Raw genomic sequence first — 21,604 nt, forward strand, 5'->3', positions numbered from 1 at the left:
CTTTCATGGTTCCAGTTACCATTTTGAGATGATTACTTCCAGAATGGCTCCCTGATTCAGCCTCCCTGGATCATCAAACATCTCACCCTGTACGTGTGTAGATGTCTAACAAACCCAGCAACTGAGATTCAGTCTAAAAAAAAAACCAGATTTATCATTTTAGTGATAAAAGTGCTTTCCTGGGAGGGTCAGGCCAAGCCGCTGGGTGCCGTTCCCATCTCAATTCACTCCCATCTCATTACAGAGTGTTTGGATTAGATTCTGTTTCATAAATATACATATTCTCTCTTCTCACTGTGTTGTTTAGTACAGGTCAGTAACCACATTGCACTGGGGTCATTGTAAAATTTTCAATAATAGTCTACTTACCTCTTTCCTTTTCATATCCACATGCACTCTAGGTACCTCTTCCACTTCCTAAAAGGCAAATTAAATCACTAAATTAAATCATTACATTTAAATAAATTGTTCTGCTTAAACTCTTTAAGGATTCAGCTAACCATCCCTTACAGAACTGCAGAATCTTTATGTCTTTCTGCACTTTCATTTTTCTCCTGCCCCATCTCAGTCCACTTGCTTTCCTGTAAAGCCTATCCTTTATCTGCTCTTGATTATACTCAGTAACTTCATAAAACCTTACATATTCTGTTCCTCCTGCCTGGAATACCCTTCCCTTCTTGTTCACCCAGTGACTTTCAAGTGTTCAAGCATCATCTGAAATCTTCCCAGGCCTTCCAATAAAGGAAGTTTATTTTTTATTTCCCAACTTTCTTTCCATGTATAAATATAAATAAATACGTATATATACACATATATTACATATACAAAATCATAGACATCTATATATCATCTTTATGTATACCATCGATATCTACATCATCTCTATGTATCCATAGACAACACAATATATTAAGATTGATTCCACTTATCTGCTCTAATTCCATGATTTGCATTTCTTTTAATTCTCCTTGAACACCAAATAGTTGTCATTTCCTTTTTTGGCATGCAGATAAACTAGTGGTGACTAGTACTTACTGAGTAATAATTCTTTGTATGTATTAAAAATATATTCTTACAACATATTTGAGAATTAGAAGACCTGTGATTTAGAAGTCCCACCCTCTACAAAGAATTTAACTTGCACAAGTTTATAAACAGCTAGTAAGTGGCAAATACAGAATTTGAACCCTAGCATTCCGACTCTATCTTTAAAGATTTTATTTATTTATTTTTCATTCTGAGAGAGAGAGCAAGGGAAGAAGAGAGCATGAGCAGGGGGAGGGGCAGAGGAAGAAACAGAGAGAAGAAGCAGACTCCCTGCAGAGCAGGGAGCCCAATGTGGCACTGGATCCCAGGATCCAAAGATCATGACCTCAGGTGAAGGTGGATGATTGACTGAGCCACCCAGGCACCCCTCTAGAGCCACTTTCTTAACACTAAGTGCGTATTTGTGTAATGAACAAATGAATGAATAAGAACTTAAGCTTTACACAAATGCATCAGGTTTTGGTTTTGTTTTGTTTTGTTTTGTTTTGTTTTGTTTTGTTTAACTATCTCATCCAGGTCTATTCAATGAGTCGTAATCTACTATTTGCTATGTGATTCCCTACATCTCTAATAAGGATAGTTTTAGAATCAAATCCTAAATCCCTACCTGAAATCAGAGTACTTTGTCCAATCTTCATCTAAGAGCACAAAAGAGAATTCTGTGAGAGTAGAAAGGCAATAATGGTCTTATGAAGCATAAGACATATCTACCTCTTGCCAGCACATTCTGGATTTCAAACAAGCCATATAAGTGGAGCTCCTCAATGAGTCTAAACAGTGTAAGAATATCATCCTAATATTTATAGCCCAAATTATTATGTTCTGGTGTAAATTTCTAACACCAAATTTTAAAAAATGGACAAAATAGAGCTGCAATAAATGTACAAATGTCTGGAAGAATTATCATTTCAGCTACCATTCATAAATGAATTCTTTCCCCAAATAAAACAGACCACATCTTCTCCAGTAGTAGAACAAAGCCCAGAATGAGTAATCATATTTTGACACTAAAGATGTGGTATGGGGCAAATGACAGAATCTTCATAACTGACACTTATTGATCTTTTTCCAAAATCTAGTCACCATAATTTCGTAAGTAGCAAGAGCAATAATGTAATCTAATATTGCATTGACAATGTCATGTTGATGCAAACAAAATTTCAGAAAAAGCCGAAAGTATCATCTCTTTTTAGGTGAAGTGTATTATGCCATTCTGATGTCTTATGCTTACCACCTACAGCTGAAAGAAATATTTTTTTTCTTTTTTCTAGAAGAAAAGTTTGTTATGCCCTGAGGTAGGTGATTTCCTCTTGGAAAAAGAAAGACATAGATAAAAGAATATGAAAAAGAGAATATTTCAGACTTTAAGCAGCAATGGCCTGAATATCATATTGAACCTTCGTAAGGGAAAGGGAAAAAAGAAATCATCCTACAAGACAGATGATAATAGGAGTATTTAGTATAGAGAACATAATCTTGCAAAATTGGTTATCAGTGCCAGTTACACAGTTTAGAAAAGCAAAATATTATGCAGACATTAAAGGAAAAATATTAAATTAGCTGAGAAAAAAGCTGTGCTCATATGTCTCATCAGCACATTTATTTTAGTAAGCACCTACGTGTTCAGTCACCAATATGCAATCAAGAAATGAATTTGGCTATGTAGGAGGCTGTGTGGGCAATAAAGAAAAATAAAACAACCAGAGAAAATTATTTACAATGTCATTAAAACAGAGGGAAATAAACTAATGGTTTGGATTCCCTTCAATTCACATTTTCACTAAAAATATATGCAATATTCTACTTTAGAGCCAGAGCCAAACAGCCTGTACATACTGTTGATATTATCAACAATTAAGTAGTAGACAAGATTGATATAAGCTGGATATTCACAAAAATATGAGCCTTGTTTTCCTTAGAAAACTGCCTATAGCACTTGAAATAGGAACATAACCTTGTGTCAGGCAAGATTAATTCAGGAGTTTGGCATTAGCGGTATATACAAAGGACAAGCAGCAAAACCACTCAGTTAGGTGAAATTTAACCTAAATATCTCTCCTACTTCTTAATATCCCCCTTTTAACTGTACGGAAACTCTCTGTATAAGCATGTACTTCTCTTTGACTATCAAAAACTATTCCCACGCAGTGAACCTGGCTTTAGCTTTCTTCACAGCATCTCAAATTTAAAAAAATGTATATATATTAATTATAACTTTCCCATTTCTCAATTAAGACTTATAATTAATAAATCAATTAAGCCTGATTATTCTGGAAAATAAAAAGCATGATTTTATTACGTAACATATAACAAAATGTGAATGACAGATGGATTACTTCCCTAGGTAACTTTCTGAGGTGGGAGAACTTCCGATGGAGATAGAAATCCTGAAAAGCACATTTAAATAGATGTGTATGACTATTTATTTAAAATATATGGGAAAGAAATTTTGAAATTTTGAATAGCATCATTTAAATTTCCTTGTAGTAACGTTAGTTTATTTTCTACTCAGTCCATTGTGATGTTATAATTACTAGAATCAATGATTTTATAGGCATGTACATAAAACAAAATATGAAAAGAAGGGACGAATCCAAAGTTGCAAAATCAGATATCTACAAGGACCACAAAGATGAGGTAAATAGAAAGGGAAGCAGATTTGCAAACACATGCCTCATCTAAGCAGTGGAAATTATTGCAAAATGGAAATATGGATCTTGCGTTGCAAATGTTCCAATTTTCAAGAGAAGATGGTATTTAAACTCTTATGAGAAATATGTTAATGTTTAAAAACATTGGCAACTAATTTATTTTAATTCTATGTGAGATAAACAGAAAACTTCAATGAGCCCCAGTTCTGGGAAGTCCACTATAATGAAAGAGAAAATGTATAATAAAGTGGTATATTCTGCAACTCAATCTTGCTGTGCACTAGGCATACCTCTCTGGATCTCAGGTTCCTCAATGGTAAAACGAAGATTGGGCTAGGCCAAAATACTCCTTTTCAAACCTTTAATTCTTTACATTTTATTTCCTAAGTGCCTTTAATCTGCATTTTGTTTGGTCATAGGGTGTGTTCATTTTAGAACCACCACTGGATTAGAGAAATATTGTTTAATTATGTATTCATTTTTCATTCGATAACATGGACAAGCACTGTTCTAAGTACTGAGGATACAACTGGGAACAAAACTTATGAGTCCCTCCCCCATGTAATTTATATCTTAGCACATGGAAACAAGTAATAAACAACTAGACAAGTAAAATACATAGGGAAGGTGTAGGATGATAAATAAAACTGAGTAAAATTCATGATGAAGGGAGAATATCCACTGCTGGGGAAAGTAGTGGATGTTTTAAATTTGATGGGCAGAGGAAGCCTCAGTAAGATTATGACATTTGAATAAAAACCTGAAAAAGATGAGATTACAAACCATGTACTACCTAAAGGAGGGTTGTTCTAGACAGAGAAAATGAAAAATACTAAAACCCTGAAACAGAAGCATGATGGGGGTTTTGTAATACAGCAAAACAGACAGAGTACCTGAAGGAAAGGAATAAAGTTAGGGGGATGTAATGAGAGGGGATGCTACAGGGTTTTGCAGACACAGTAAAGATTTTAGCTTTTATTCTAGTGAGATGTTAAAGTTGGAAGGGTTTGAAACATTGAGTAAACATTCTGATTTAGATTTTTAAAATACTCGGAAATGAGAATTGAAATTTTTACATGAAATTGTGGGCTTATCTAATTCTCCTTTTACTACTGTCAGTTTTTGTTTTATATATTTTTAAGACTGTTAATATGCTAATTAGCTCAGAGATAGTAAAAGTCTCTCTTCATCCCTGGTATTGTTTCTTGCTTTGCAGCCTGCAGCTTTCCTATGACAACTAGTTGCATGATTTATCTTTCAACATACTTTTAGCGTCCTTTTTAGACAGCATGTGGTTCAGCCTTCACTTTCCTATTATAAACTTTTGAAATTTAATCCACCCTCATTTAATTAGGAATAAAATGTTTTTCTGTCTCTTACCTTGCTATTCATTTTTTATTTGTCCTTTCTGTTTTCTGTTACCTTTTCCTACTATCCTTTTGGTAAAAATGCATTTACTTTAATTACATCTTGATATCTCTTTTACAGATTTTCAGCTATATCTCTGTATATTTTTAGTGTTTCCTCTAGAGATAAAAATATGTCCCTTTAATCACTGTTAACTTTGAATTAGTATTTTTTTTTTTTTTTTGAGACAGAGAGTAGGAGAGAGAGCACACGCAAGGTCAGGAGGGGGGGTGGCAGTGAGAGGAAGAGAATCCCAAGCAGCCTCCACACCCAGCCCAGAGCCCTACACAGGGCTAGATCTCACAACCCTGAGGTCATGACCTGAGCTGAAACTAAGAATTTGACACTTCACTGACTGAGTCACCTATAAAACAACATAATTCCAAAAATATCCTTACCATTTTTTGTGAAATATATTTTCCACATATCTTATATGCCTATATACCTACATTATTTTATATATATATATATATATATACATACACACACACACACATACACACACATATATGTGTATGTGTGTGTGTATATATATATAAAATATATATTATATATTATTATTTTCACCTTTAGCAAGCAAGGTGAGTCCCAACCTGGGGCTTGATCCTAGGACCCCAGGATCATGACTTGAGCCAAAGGCATATGCTTAACTGATTGAATCACCCAGACAACCTGTTTTCCTTTTAAATTAAAAAAATAAAGAAAGAAAGAAAAAGAAGAATGTTTTATGTTTAATCATTCATTTCTTATGTTTTTCCTTCTGGAGATTTGAAATTTCATCTCTACTCAAATCCTTTCCATTCTTTTTTTTTTTTTTTTTTAAGTTTTTGTCTTAATTCTGGTTAGTTAACATACAGTGTTACTTTACTTTCAAATGTACAATATAGTGATTCAGCAATTCCATACATCACTTTGTGCTCATCACAAGTGAACTTTTTAGTCCCTATCACCTTTTTAATCCATCCCTCCAACCTCCTCCACTCTGGTGATCCTCAATTTGTTCTTTACAATTTGAGTCTGTTTCTTTGTTTGTCTCTCTTTTTTCCCCTTGCCATTTATTTTGTTTCTTAAGTTCTACATACAAGTGAAATTGTATGATATTTATCTTTGTCTGACTGACTTATCTAGCTTGGCATTATACTCTCTAGCTCTACCCATGTCAGTGCAAATGGCAAAATTTCATTCTTTTTTTTATGGCTAAAGAATACTTCATTGTGTGTGGTGTGGGTGGGTGTGTTACATCTTCTTCATACATTCATCTATCAACAGACACGGGCTATCCCCATACCTTGGCTATTGTAAATAATGCTGTTACAAACATGGGAGTGCATGTATCCCTGTGAATTACTCTTTTCATATTCTTTGGGCAAATACCCAGGAGTGCAATTGCTGGATCACAGGGTAACTCTATTTTTAACCTTTTGAGGACACTCCATACTGCCTTCCGCAGTGGCTGTACCAGTTTGCATTCCCACTAACAGTGATAAAAGATTCCTTTATCTCCATATCCTCAGCAACACCTGTTGTTTCTTCTGTTGTTGATTTTAGCCATTCTGACAGGTATGAGGTGATATCTCAGTTTATTTTTGATTTTCACTTCCCTGATGGTCAGTGATGATAAATAGGTTTTCACGTGTCTGTTGGTATCTATATGTCTTCTTTGGAATAATGTCTGTTATGTCTTCTCCCATTTTATTAATTCCATTATTTGTTTTTCTAGTGTTGAGTTTTATGAGTTCTTTACATGTTTTTGGATACTAGCCTTTTATCAGATATATCACTTGTAAGTATCTTCTCACATTCTATATGCTGCCTTTTAGTTTTGTAGATTGTTTCATTCCTTTCCAGTCTGAAGATTTATCTTCAGTATTTCTTTTGATTCAGGTCTCCTGAAGACAAATTCATATTCTTTTCTCTAAACTGTTTTATTACACTTTCATTTATGAATATATTTTCACTGGGTATAGAATTCTAAATTGACAATGTTTTTTTTCATTTTAAAAAATTGCCTCTTTAACGATTATAATTCATTATATTTTTCCCTCCATTGTTTCTGCTTATCCAGGTGTCATTTCTGTTGTTTTTTTCCATGCATGTATTAAAAGTGTTTTTTTTTTTTTTTCCCCTCCCTAGTTGCCTTTAAGACTTTACCCTAGTTGCTTTTAAGACTATATTAGTTTTTATTTCGGTTCTTCCTCTTTCTGGCTTCTCCAAAATTTGTTTTTCTTTAATTTTCAGATGTTCTGGCATTCCTAATCCTTTTGTCTGACCTTCTCATAGTATTACTGGATCTTTCTGTTTGTGTTCTAATCTCTTTTACTGTGGGTTGGGGCATGACATCAGGAAATAAGTCTTATAAATGTGGGCTTCACCCTGTGATATCCTATTTCAAAAGTCAAATCATCTGCATTTCCTTGTTTCTAACATAGTTGTTTTCTTGTTCATTGGTAGTTTTCTTTTCTTGATTCCAAGGTTATAATTGTTTCCTGTGTGACAGTTAATTTGATATAAGCTATTTTGTCATTACTGGAACTAGAGCTCAGTTTCTAGATATACTGATGAAGCCAGTCTAGTGGGGGTCCAGTGGCTACAAATCTCAAAGACGATTGCTCCTTTACATGTGATAGTTAAAATGTTTCTTTTTTTTTTTTTTAACTTTATTTTTCTAGTGTTCAGGCACTCTTGATTGCACTAATAATCAGTGGTAATTCCATGCTACAGTTTGCTTAGAAGATCCAGGGTAAATATCATAGCATGTGAAATAGAGGAAGTTTTCTCTCTTAGAACCATGCTACAGGCTTCATTCTTTATTAAACAAATACTCCTCATCAGTGAGTACAGAATGGTATTCAAACCTTAAAATGGTATTACTGAAGTGAAAAGTCATGAGTTTGAAGAGCATTAGGGACTGATCAAGAAAAAGTTCTGACAATAAGATGGCAACAGCACACAAAAAGCTTTAGTTGAGCAGGGTGCGGGGCGGGGGTTGACAGATCTATATGTGGGAACGCCCTCATAGCTTGAGACCCTTCAGAGAAAATGACCACCCAGAATGTGGCCATTATCCAGAAAAGAAAGAGGGTAAAGGAGAGAAGAGGATTCAAAAAATCCAGATGATGTCACCCAGCCGATTATGAGGAGTTTGAGTAAGAGAGCTCCAAAGGACAGCAGAAACTTGGGGTATTTATAGCCCAAAGATTTATTGTATTTATGGCTCACAAATGTTAGGTGTATTTTTGTGAGGTATGCAAAGCCATTAGCCCTAAATTGTTAAAAATCAGCTTTTTGGAGTTGTAATTAAAATAACTACATATGTAAAAATTTGAGTTTGGCTGAACTAATGGGTATAAGTCTACTCTGAAGAAGTAAAGGACAGGATACCAATATACGAGAGCCAACTGTAACCCATTTATATAACATGGATAAATAAAAGTAGAAGTTCTAGTCATATTAAGTTTTCCATAACACTGAACAAGGGGAAACATGAATATATAAGTTTTGCAAATATGACACATATGTTAATGATCCCTACTTTCCTGACCTGTCTCTGATCCTTGTTCTTGATATGCCCATGTAGCACCTTCTGTAAACCATCCAGGCCAGTAACCGCACCTCTTCCTCAAAAAACTGCCATTCTCAACACATTCTCGAAAACTGCTCATTCTTTATCTTGTTATATCAAGAAACACCTCAGGATTTGGCTGAATGACAGGAAAACACTAATTTCTAGTTCACAGGAATCATGGAAGTAACAGAGCTCTACTTTATGAAGTAAAAGTAGACAAGTATTCACACAAATTGAGTGAATACTTCCCAACGTCATTTGTTTTCATTTTTGAAGTAAATTTTGTAAATTGTGTTTTATTTTAGAACTATGCATTTTGCTCTAGACTGAATGTAGTATCCCCGAATATGTGTATGTTAAAACCTAGTCCCCAGTGTGAGGGCATACAGAGGTGGGGCTTCTGAAAGGGTGATTAGCATCGTCATAAATGAGATAGGTGCCCTAATAAAAGGGATCCCAAAGAGATCTCTCAGCTATTCTACCATAAGAACACTGAGAAAAGATGTCTGAGTATGAACTGGGAAAACAGGTGCTCACCAGACACTGAATCTGCCCAGAACTTGATCATGGACTTTTCAGCCTCCAGAACTGTGAGAAATAAATTTCTGTGTTTATAAGCCACCTAGTCTAAGGTATGGTGTTGCAGTAGCCTAAATGGACTAAGACACATTTTAATAAAGTATTATGAACCAAATAAAAATTGGTGTGAAAAAACTTTTGTCATTTGTAAAGAAAAACTAAATTGAATGCTTTTTTAAAAATCATGATATATTCGTATCACTAAAAAGAGCCCAATGAATGGGTTAAAAGTCGATCACAAACTGAGAAAAATGTTTACCTTTACAAAGATTCTGTGTAGATTATTCTGCATAGACTGAAAATATCTTTACATGCTTCCTCCACTTTAAATAAAAGTCAATCAATTATAGGTGTGATTTATTCGGGAAAGATGGCACAGCTACACATTAAAAGCAGAGTATTAAGCAACAGATTCATGAATAAATATGATTCCATGTTTAAAGTTAAAATAAATTTTCATTTAATTTGGCTATATTTTTTAAAGATTTTATTTATTTATTTGACAGAGATCACAAGTAGGCAGAGAGGCAGGCAGTGAGAGAGGAAGGAAAGCAGGCTCCTTGCTGGGCTCTCTGCTTGGCAGAGACTCAGTGCTCGATCCCAGGACCCTGGGATTATGACCTGAGCCAAAGGCAGAGGCTTTAACCCACTGAGCCACCCAGGCACCCCATAATTTGTCTATTTTTTTAAATTTATCTTTTTAACTCAAGTCTTCTCTGAATGACCTATTATAGGTCCTGATCATATTAACTAAGAAAATTTCTGTTTCATGCTGAAAAAATTTGTTTCTTGTTCTATTATGGTTTGGTTGCATTATTAGAGAAACTACATTTCTTGCCAAAGTTTACTAGTGTTCCTATTTCAAAAGGATGCAGCTAACCTTTAGGAGTCAGTTCCTAGGATATCAGTTTGATAAGTCTCTTTTTCACAAAAGCAATGTAAGAATGGTGGAGAGTCAGAAAAATAGCCAGTTTATTACATCAGTTACTTCTATTACTACTTTTGCCCATGGTAGTATTGTCAGGTTACCATAAATTCAACTTCTCATCCTTTTTTTTTCTGCAAAAATTAACTCCAATTTTATTTTTTTTTATTATTATTTGGCCCTCATGAGAAAATTTTTAGAAGGAAGAATTTAATTTGTTTGGAAAACATAACTAATTTGATAATGCAACAGAAGAATTCAAAATTACATACCAAATTGGGGAGCCATATAAATTATCCTTATAACTGAATAAATAATTTTAGTGGAGAAATAAACAGAAACTGAAAGAACATTTACATTAGGAGCAATGATTTATATAACTGAGTTTACAAGGAGTGCCTTGTTTATAGAGATTTAACCTGGTTAGCACAAAACTTTGTACAGGTAACTATTGTATAATTTAGAAGTACAATGGTTAGTTTAATAATTTTAGAGTCTCTTTTTATAGTTATGGTCTTCCCTGTGAATGTGTTGTTAATGACATACTGCTGTAGAAAGAACCAGTGGCTGTTGCATCTTAAAGTTAATTGTCAGATCTCTGAACTGAAAGAAAACGATGTCTTAAAAATATTTAAGAAAGGAACAGTCATTTTTGTAAGGTAGAGACAGGCCTAGCACAAGCCTCAGCTTATTATTTCAGCTAAGATGGAGTAATTGAGACCAATTTTAGAAATCTAGCTTGAAAATATCATAGAGTCTAAGGAAGCCAAGATTTTAGGGGCTAAGGTTAGAGAAAGAAAGTAAGACTTCATTTAAACAACTGTTCCCTTTAGGGTGTTAGCTGACTTTTGACACAGGGCAAGAAGCCAAGAATCAAGAAAAATGACCATGGCTAACCACAGGAAATCTTGCATTGCTCTTGGTAGACTCAAGGGACCGGCAAGAAAAAATATTGGATTTGAACTCCTAAGGCTATCAGGAGAAGAGAGCCACAAAGAAGTGATTCTTCTGCTTTATGGTTTCTCCTCCTGGAATTTTAAAAATTCTTAAATTGCACAGAGCAAGAAGCTAAAAACTTCAACAAAAGCTTCTTAAAAGCACAGTGGAATCTGAGGTAGACTTACATGGTACTAAAAAGGTTATCTTATTAATTAAAGTACTCTAATTTTTGATGCCTGGAGAGTTATATCCTAGCACAGCACGTGAAAGAGAGGTGGACACAGCCCTTAAAAAATGCAAATCAGACCTGACTGAGATTAAATCTTTATTGAACTAAAGTAATCTCCTATTCTTTCTACCTGTGAGAAGATAGGCTGAAATCCTACAGATGAAGATTAGTGACAGCATTTGATACTGTAAAATTTTTCACTTATGATATCAAATAATCAGTTAAAAAATTAGGCTAACAGGGAAATAGGGAGAAGAATGAAACAGACAACAGAAATAGAACCACAGATGACCTTCTTATTAAAATTTACAGAGAAAGAATATGAATAATATGTTGAGGAAATTAGACCAAAAGTGCAGAATTTTCTCACAAAACTCAACCCCCTGAAAAAAAAAACCTCCAGTGAAATTTCTTAAACCACAAAACATAGTAATTAAAATTCATAACTCTTTGAAAGATTAACAGCAGAATGGACACTGTAAAGAATAATTTTTATAAATGAGGAACTAGTTTATTAGAAAATAGTAGTGCTAAATAGCAGAAAGAAAAAGTAGAAAATTCAAGGGACCATAGGAAAAACATGAAACTAGGTGTGAAGTTCTAATATATGTTAAATTAAAGTCCCAAAAATGGAGAAAAGAGAGAATGCTGGTCAGAGGGCTGGGAAGGAAACAATATTTGAGAATTGCCAAAACTGATGTATCACTAAGTTACATACTAAAGAAGTTTCTATGGAAGCTAAGAGAAAAATAGTAAAAATCACCTATACACATTGTGATTGTTGAAAATCAAAATTGGATATGGTCTTAAAGGCAGTCAGAAGAAAACAGACACATTACTTTAAAAGCGCAACAACGAGACTGACAATTTGATGACATCTTTCAAGTTCTGAAATGAAGTAAGTGCCAAAAAATAATTCACAAATTAAGGGGAAAAATTAGACAGACAAAACTGGGAGAATTTGTTACCACTACACATCAGCAATTTTAATAAATCTCCTTAACCAAGGCTTACTGCTCTATTTGTCCTTGCTCAAGTGAGTAATTTCCTATAAATTATTGTAACATATTAGTTTCTCTGGTAATATTAAGTAGCCCTCCTAAAAACATAAAAAATTATTCTTATGAAGTTTTGTACCCAGATTTCTCCCAGAACTCTTTTTTCCTACTCAGTTGCTGGCATTATCCAATAACCTCACTGAAATTCTCCAAAGATTTGGTCTTTTTGAGTTTCATAACTTCTAGGCCCCACTTAAAGAATTCTTTTTTATTTCTTTAGATTTGTTTATTCATTTGAAAGTAGGAGAGAGAGAGAATACGAGCATGTAGGGGGAGGGGCAAAGGGAGAGAATCTCCAGTCATCCTTCCACTGAGCAGGGAGCCCAATGCCAATACTGGGTTGAATCTCCTGACCCATGAGATCACGACCTGAACTGAAACTAAGAGTCACACGCTTGATTGATTGAGCCACCCAGGTGCCCTAACTAGGACCTGTCTAAAGGGAAATCTGCCTGTTCAGTAATACTTTTGGTCTGGAAATTGTTTTTAGATTCCATTTTATCCCACTTTACATGCATTCTTATCTTTGCAATTTTCATGTCCTTAAGAATTAGAGAATTTTTTTAAAATTTATTTATTTGACAGAGATCACAAGTAAGGAGAGAAGCAGGCAGAGAGAGAGGAAGGGAAGCAGACTCCCTGCTGAGTAGAGAGCCCCATGTGGGGCTTGATCCCAGGACCCTGAGATCATGACCTGAGCCGAAGGCAGAGGCTTTAACCCACTGATCCACCCAGGCGCCCCAAGAATTAGAGAATTTGAACATTCTTTACTTTGTTAACCATCCTTAACTGGAGCTCTTATTGAGGTAAAGAATTCCTCATTGTCTCCAAAGCATTCTAAAAGCATAGACTACCCCAAAAGATATTTACTATCATTGTATATATATTAACTCTCTTGTGTCTATCTAATTGACAAGTTTTAGTCAATGTAATGATTTCCATTATTTGAGCAGAGTTTGCTACAACAATGGATCATATTCTACCATTGATCCTTTCTGATATTTTCCTATTTTAATTTTAAGATCTGAGCCATCAACCAAAGAATAATTCAGTTTTTCTAAAGAAGATTCTAATAAATCTTTCCAAGGTATATGAAGCTTGCGAGTAGAAGTAGAGTACCATGAGTTCTCCCATCTTCAAGTAATGGAAAAGGAGTACGAGTATTACAATAATAAACAGACGTGCAAGAGGGAGAAAATAATATTTTATAGGTGGCAAGGCTTTCAAAAGAAAGTTATTTACAAAGAAACATGTATTTTCAGTGAGCAAAACAGATTTTACAGAAAGAAGACTATCAAGTTTGAAGAAGACATTAAACCAAGATGGCAGAGGCTTCACTGGTTTAGCTGCCCACATCTAGATAAGATGCACACTCTTTTGCCACTGCATACCATTATCAGTAATATGCAATTCCCATTTACTGAGTCAGAATTTAAGGGCATATCCAGACCCATGATGAATAAAATGGTAGGCTACACTGTGAGATTGCTGAAGAGCTAGTTTTAAATCACAAAGGACTGTGTTAATATCATGGCATCCAAGGAAGAGATTAGGTTATAGAGTAGTTAGCTTAAGTCATATAGTGAATGGCTTAAGGATTTCAAAATGTTGAGAACCTATTGCCCTCAGTAGCCACAGAGACCTGGAATTACTATGAATTACCCTTACTTACTGTCCTTGCAAAATTTTGAACATATTTTAGCATGTCTGGAGTAAGGGATTTAACTCCTCTATATAAATCATGTTGTAGGTAATATAATTTATATTGACAAAACTGTTCCTTTTCTTTGGCAGACTTATGTCCTTTTTGACTCAAAGTACCAGCAGATAAATGGAATCAATCTTAGTTAACTCTCCTCTTCAGAAAACAAATCAAAGTCCACAGGAGTAAAAGTAGAATCATGGGGAAATTTAAGGTTCTTGAGGACTTATTAAAGATTTTTTATTTATTTATTTGACACAGAGAGAAACACAGCGAGAGAGGGAACAGAAGCAGGGGGAGTGGGAGAGAGAGAAGCAGGCTTCCCGCCAAGCGGGTAGCCCAATGCGGGGTTTGATCCCAGTGTTCTGGAATCACAACCTGAGCCGAAGGCAGACACTTAATGACTGAGCCACACAGGTGCCCCTCTTGAGGACTTGTTAAGGACACTAATAGTACACTGCCTTAGTCAACCCTGGGATAATAATGACCAAGGCACATTGTTGATTTTCCTAGGATAAAACAAGAAAGTATTAGCTATTTTGATCTAAAGTGACACTAAAGAAAAATATGTAATATTTGAAGGATTCCAATATAAGATTGCATTTGGGTTTGATACTGCTAGAGTTGACAGATAGCCATGTGCAGGAAGGGAGAAAGAAGGAAGGCAGATAGGAAATTTCCAGGGACCACCCTTTCTCCCTTACTCCAACCCCTTTTGCTGTTTAGCACAGCCGGATAAGCACAAGGGATCCACTGCAGGGGATGGCCCCAACTTTGGAGCGTGCGCACTTAAGAAAAACCGTGTCTACCAGTAACCCTAAGGCTGTTATAATATCATTAAAATATCATTTGTGCTTCTATTTTGGCCCTCTGTGGGTTTCCCTTAGGCACTTATGGGAAGGTGGTGGACACAAGCATGCACAACATGCTTGAAGCAGAGAAAAACCAAGGCAGATCCAGAGGGTGGTGTGATATTGACAAGACGAGGAAACCAAATAGACCTCCATAAAAAGACACAATGCAGAAGTGCCTGGGAGGTGCAGTCATTAAGAGCCATCTGACTCTTAACTGGTTTTGGCTCAGGTCATGATCTCATGGATGGTGATCTCATGGGTTATGAGATCAAGCCCTGACTCAGGCTTGACCCTGAGCATGAAGTCTGCTTAAGATTCTCTCCCCCTCACTCTCTGACCCTCCCACTCATACTCTCTCTCTAAAATAAATAAATAAATAGATGTTTAAAAATAAGTAAACAATGCAGAACCCAGTGGGCTGCTATCCACTCTCTGGTCAGTCCTGTCTTACATCTTTGGAGTGTACTTTCACTTTGCTAGATAAAACCTTTGCTTCTTTAACTTTCTATCCAGGCTCTCTACTGAATTTTTCCTTGGAGAAGACTAGAATGGAGGAATTTTACAATCCCCTGTCCAGTATCAATACCGTAGAGAAACTGGTGGCTTGGAAACAATTATTCTAACTATGACTCTGAAACTGAACAAATCCATGCCCTGACTGGGAAAGTGTTACAAGGACTAGCACAAGGTATAGTGAGTCCTTTGTTCAACTCTTTGTCCTTTCGCTTGCTGTTTTAGAGAATATCACATAAATTTGAGTAAAAGGTAGATAGGCACAACCCTAATAATTCTCCCTACATAAGTAGAAGTTGTTTTTCACGAGAAATCTGACACTTCTGTGATCTTCAATTTGGGCTTGATTTAGACTAGTTTGGTAAACTAAGGCCTGTGGCTCAAATCCAGTAGGTTGCTTCTGTCTGTAAATAGGTTTATTGGAACACAGCCACACTAATTCATTTACATATTGTTTTTCGCTGCTTTCACACTACAAAGGTAGAATTAAATAGCTTTTAGAGACCTTATGGCCCACAAAATTAAAATTTTTACTACCTGGCCCTTCACAGAAAAAAAGTTTCCTGATATATACCAAGAAAAATGGAAGAAAGACTTTGTTAACTCAAGTTAATTAATAACTCATTAAAGTACAGTCAAGTTTTAAATGTTTTATACTCAAATATTTTCAAGTTAGAAAAACAATGAAAAAGCAAAAAGTAATTCTAGCCTTTGCAATTACCAGGATGTTTGTAGCTGAACTTCCCAGTTCCCAGAGAACTGAATTTAAAAGTTCAGGCTTAAATTCAATTTAACTCTTAAAATCAAATTTAAGAGTTCAGCTCATCTATTGAGAAATATGAACAATTTATGTTCCTTACAGAAAGACTGATACAGAAGATATGATTAAATATGGTGACAATTCTTCTAAGTATTGGTGGATGCATTATTTTTGTGGCCCCAGAGTACTACGAACTACTTTTAGTACTTACGAAAAATATTTATTAAATTTCACAATTTAAAAGATCAATATAATATTAGGAAGCATGCATCACCTAGTGACTTACTGTTAACATGGTTTTGTTCTCTAATGACTTATGTAATTACCTAAAATTACATATATATTTTAATGTAAAGATTTATTAAGCCTTTTTAGTCAAATAGATAGCAATCATTTTACACTCATAATTTAAAATTCCTCATGTTTAAAAAGGATTCAATTTTCTTCTCAGTAAGACAAATAAATAACAAATAGACAAGTTAAAAAATATCCATCTGTCTAAAAATTACTTAGGACGTTCCATGTGCCAGGGACTATCATAATACTGAACATAAAAAATAATATATTTATTAATTAAGCATCTGATCTAGTTAATGTAGTTTTTCCCTTTTTTTCTCAAAGATTTTATTTATTTATTTGATGGAGAGAGAGATCACAAGCAGGCAGAGAGGCAGGCAGAGAGAGAAAGGGAAGCAGGCTCCCCACTGAGCAGAGAGCCCAATGTGGGGCTCGATCCCAGGACCCTGAGATCATGACCTGAGTCAAAGGCAGAGGCTCAACCCACTGAGCCACCCAGGCACCCCGGTTTTCCCTTTTATAGATGAATAAGCTCAGATTTGAGATTATAGGACGTAGCCAAAGTTAAATAGCTTGTCACCAGTAGATCTCACATTCAAACCCATACAACCAAAATTTGGGCACTTAACCCTCTGTTCTACTCTCTCTCAAGTAAAACAAGAATAAGAAAGTCTTATTTAGGCAAAGACATATTAAAATATTTAAAAAAGAATCCAGAGGTGCCCACAAACAATTGTGAAAAAAAGAGGCTGATTTTATTGAGAAAATGGGAAGGAAAGGAATGTAAAACAAGGTAACCAGTTCATGCATGTGTAACATAATTAGCAATCTTATCACAACCCTTTCTACTCTATTAGTAATATTGGATCAGTGAGAGACAGTGGGTGGAATCATACTGTTTGAAGAATCACCAGCTGAAACAAATCTACTCATTAAAGCTTATGACAAATAAGTAGTTTGAGACCAGTGACAGTCAAGGAGATGGGACTGACTTAAGATTAATCCTTTCCATCTCATGTCTTCTAACAAAATGATACAACAATATTGAAAATCATCCCATCTCTAGGTTGTGTGTGTGTGTGTGTGTGTGTTTGTAAGACACAGGAAATGAAGAAAAGGACTATAAGAGATTTCCTATTTTTCACTCATGCATTCTAGAAATGGTACCAAGAGTTCACGCTCGAGGACCTTTACAGAGGTTAAATATAAGATGCAAAACAGATTCTGATTATATCCTAAGATTCTATTTTAAAGATGCAGTTAGAATTTAGGGACTATACGTACCTGGACCACCATGGTTATTTTTTATAACAAAGCAAATGTAAAATATCCAATAAAAATACCATTTTTACCAAAGAAACATAAGGATTTGGTCTCATTGGCCTTCTGGTTAACTAGCAGGTCAACTTGTCAGTATCCTAAAAATCACTTTTTCCTAAAATAAAAAGTTTGGAAAAAGTCTGGAGGACAGAATAAAATCAATCATGTACTTCCTTAACCCTTGGCTCCAGTCTGTCACCCTGAGACTCAAAAGTAAAGAAAAAATGGTATCCAAACACAAATGACACTCCCAAACTAAAAGGCATGCACTTATGCAGGTACATTATGCATGTACTATTATACTAAGGCAGTTATGTTTTGTGCTTCATTCTTTTCAACAAAAAATCTTGAACTCAAAATAATTGCAACCCTAGCCAGAACACTTTTGGAGTATTGAATTTATGTATGGATAGGCTTGATATTGGAAGGATGTGGATTTGCAGTTGTGTGCCAAGGCACACCAGGCAAGGATATTGAGGTAACCAGAAGTCAGATCTAATGTAAAAGGGAAGATAATGTGGAGGAGAAAAAAAATGGAATGGGAATTATTTTCAATTGTTGAAGATTTGTCACAAAAAAAGAAGAGATAATGTTGTCTATCATACTGGAAGATGGAGTTTTAAGAGATGAATATTACATAGTAGTACATATTAAAATTACAAAGAAAATTTTTAAACTTCAATATACTACATTAGGAGTTAGTGAATGCCTTTTCATCAAACACATTTATAGAATTCTAAGTTGTGTGACAACTTGTCTTGAGTTCCTGGGTTTGGTATTTGTAGTCCAGGAGTTTGTTATTCTTTCTAAGTTTCAGTATCTCAGTCGATTAGGCTAACATACTATTCCCATGAACACAGTTACTAAGAACATGACATGATAACTTGGAAAAAGAATTGGATCTTTCTTTTGAAAGACTGGGTAGTCATTCTGTCCTAATACATGAAGCAGTATAGGATATTAAGAAGACAAATTTTGTAGCCAAACTCATCAGTGATTAAATAACTCAAACATAAGTTACATGATTTTTAAAACATTAAAGGATTTTCCTGAACCTATGTTGTCTACCATATGAAATAGAAATAACACCCTTACTGGATTTTGAGAGAATTTAAAAAAAATGGTGAATCAAAATCATGACACAGAATAAAAACACAGTAAATGTAGATGTTGTTATTATTTGGCCATATGCACTTTGTGTGCATACTGTTAGTTCTATACTGCTGATTCAGTAGCTAGGGCAGTGAGGAAACAGAGTAACTGATATTCTGCCATATATAGATATATAAATGAGCCCACAGTCTCATCATTTTGTCAACACATAAAAAAATTACAGGGTTCATATCCATAATAGTCTCATGGCAAGCATATCTGAACAAACTGGAATATGGAATAGTCTGACCTGAATATTTCTATTTTTTAAAGATTTCATTTATTTACTTGACAGAGAGAGAAAAAGTGAGAGAACACAACAGGAGAAGCAGCTGATAGAGGGAGAGGAAGAAGTCTCCCCATTGAGCAGAGAGCTGGACATGGGGCTTGATTCCTGGACCCTGGGATCATGACCTGAGTCAAAGGCAGGTGCTTAACTAACTGAGCCACCCATGCATCTCTGAATAAATATATTTATTTTTATAAGACAAATCTCAACCCTACTTCAATCTTTCACACATTATTTCACATAGTCTAACATTCTACAGTTATCTGCTTAGAGACCTTTATCTATACTTGAAAATCAGTACATAAAATAAATTAGATAAGGTACTTCACTTATAATACAGTGGACATTTCTTTTACTAAGGTGAGTTATAAGTCCCAAATATGTTTTGTTTCAGTTTTACCTTTCTTAATTCCTCAGGGAAGTTTTCCAAATCTGACACCAATTTTTAATTTTTTTTTTTTTTTTTTTTTTTTTTACTTTTTAAAGTAATTCCAAGTCAACATATCCTAATTGTTAACTGTAACAAATATAGGCATGGAAGCACAAAGGGGGCGGTATGAAATGAGACTCTAAAGAAGAGAAGTGCATTTATAATTACCAAAGAAATATAAATCAATAGAATTCCACAAAAATGATCTTTATATCAGGAATCATTTAAGGCAGTGTGGTCTTTATAAAACATGTATCAGAAATATCCTAGGTGGCTGTTAAATATATTTTTATGGCCATCTCTTACCCCCAAATCAGAATATCTTGTATATGGATAGGAATTTATACTTAGAAGAAGAAATTAGAGAAGTTCTTATATACTAATTCTGGAGTATTAATATTTTATGGTAAGCGAGAAAAAAGAAAGTTCTCAGCCTAATTTCAATTTCTTAGTCTCATTCAAACAGAGGATGAATTTAGAGCCATCACTATAGGTACCTATATCAACAGGTTTTATTGTTGTTATTGTAATTTTTAATTATATATCTCCATATCATTTCTCTATATTTTCTGCTTCCTCATAGACACTCTCTTCCTGTTTATTTCAAGTGTATTAGTACTTACTTGTTGGAATATTTGAAGTCTTTGTCAGATAATTCAACATCTGTGCCACCTCAATGTTGGGCATCTGTTGATTGTGTATTCTATGTGAACTGAGATTTTCCTGGATCTTCATATGTTGAATTTTTAATATTCATTTATTTAATATTAAAAAAGAGACAGAGAAACTCCAGCAGACTCCCCATTGAGCTCAGAACCTGCCGCAGGGCTCAATCTTCAGACCCTGAATTCATGACCTGAGCCAAAACCAAGAGTCCAATGCTTGAATAACTGTGCCACCCAGGGCCCCCATATAATGAATATTTTGAATTGTGTCTTGGTAGTTTTCAATACTGTATTATGAAGATGAAGTATGTTGACCTTTAAGGCCTGTGAATAATGTTGATGTTTTTATATTTAGCAGATACTCAGCCTGGGCTATATTCAGGTGCTAAGTTACAGTGGCCTTTGTGGGCTACAGTTCCAGTGAGTTCAGTTTTCAAGGCCACTGCAATACTATTTGGATTTTATAATGATTTTACAATAGCTTTCAAAATATTAAAGATACAAACAATAAGTATAGACTTGCATTACCAGATATTTGAATATATATATTATAAGGTAATTGTAACCAAGTCACAGTGCAGAAATTGTTAGCATCCTTGAAAAACAATAACCAGTATAGAGGAAAAACAACTAGTATAGAGGACCCATTAGAGCAGGGTTTAATTTTTTTTTTAACCTGTAAAGGGTCAGATAATAAATCTTTTAGTCTTTGTGGGTTAAGAATCAAAAGTGAGGATGTTATATAGAGACTTATATGACAAGAGAAAGAGCAAATATCCAGGAATTTTACTGATTCAATTTAAAATGTAGTAATAGTTTTCAAAAATATAAATATGTTAAATATCAGAATTGAATTCTTTTTTAAAGGGAAACATTTTCTCTAATTGGGGTTCAAAGCCTGTGTTCCCTATCTTAAAAATTGATTTCAGGGGCGCCTGAGTGGCTCAGTGGGTTAAGCCTCTGCCTTCAGCTCAGGTCATGATCTCAGGGTCCTGGGGTCAAGTCCTGCATTGGGCTCTCTGCTCAGCAGGGAGCCTGCTTTCTCCTCTCTCCTCTCTCTCTGCCTACTTGTGATCTCTCTCTGTCAAATAAATGAATAAAATCTTTTAAAAAAAATTGATTTCACTGGCTCATCTACTGATGCTGATCTACAGAGAGACTTGATATATCTGGAAAAAAAAATTTTTCACACAGACAGGTGATACATGCAGCACTCCACATG

Source organism: Martes martes (assembly GCF_963455335.1).
Source record: "Martes martes genome assembly, chromosome: 4".
Lineage (NCBI taxonomy): Eukaryota > Metazoa > Chordata > Mammalia > Carnivora > Mustelidae > Martes > Martes martes.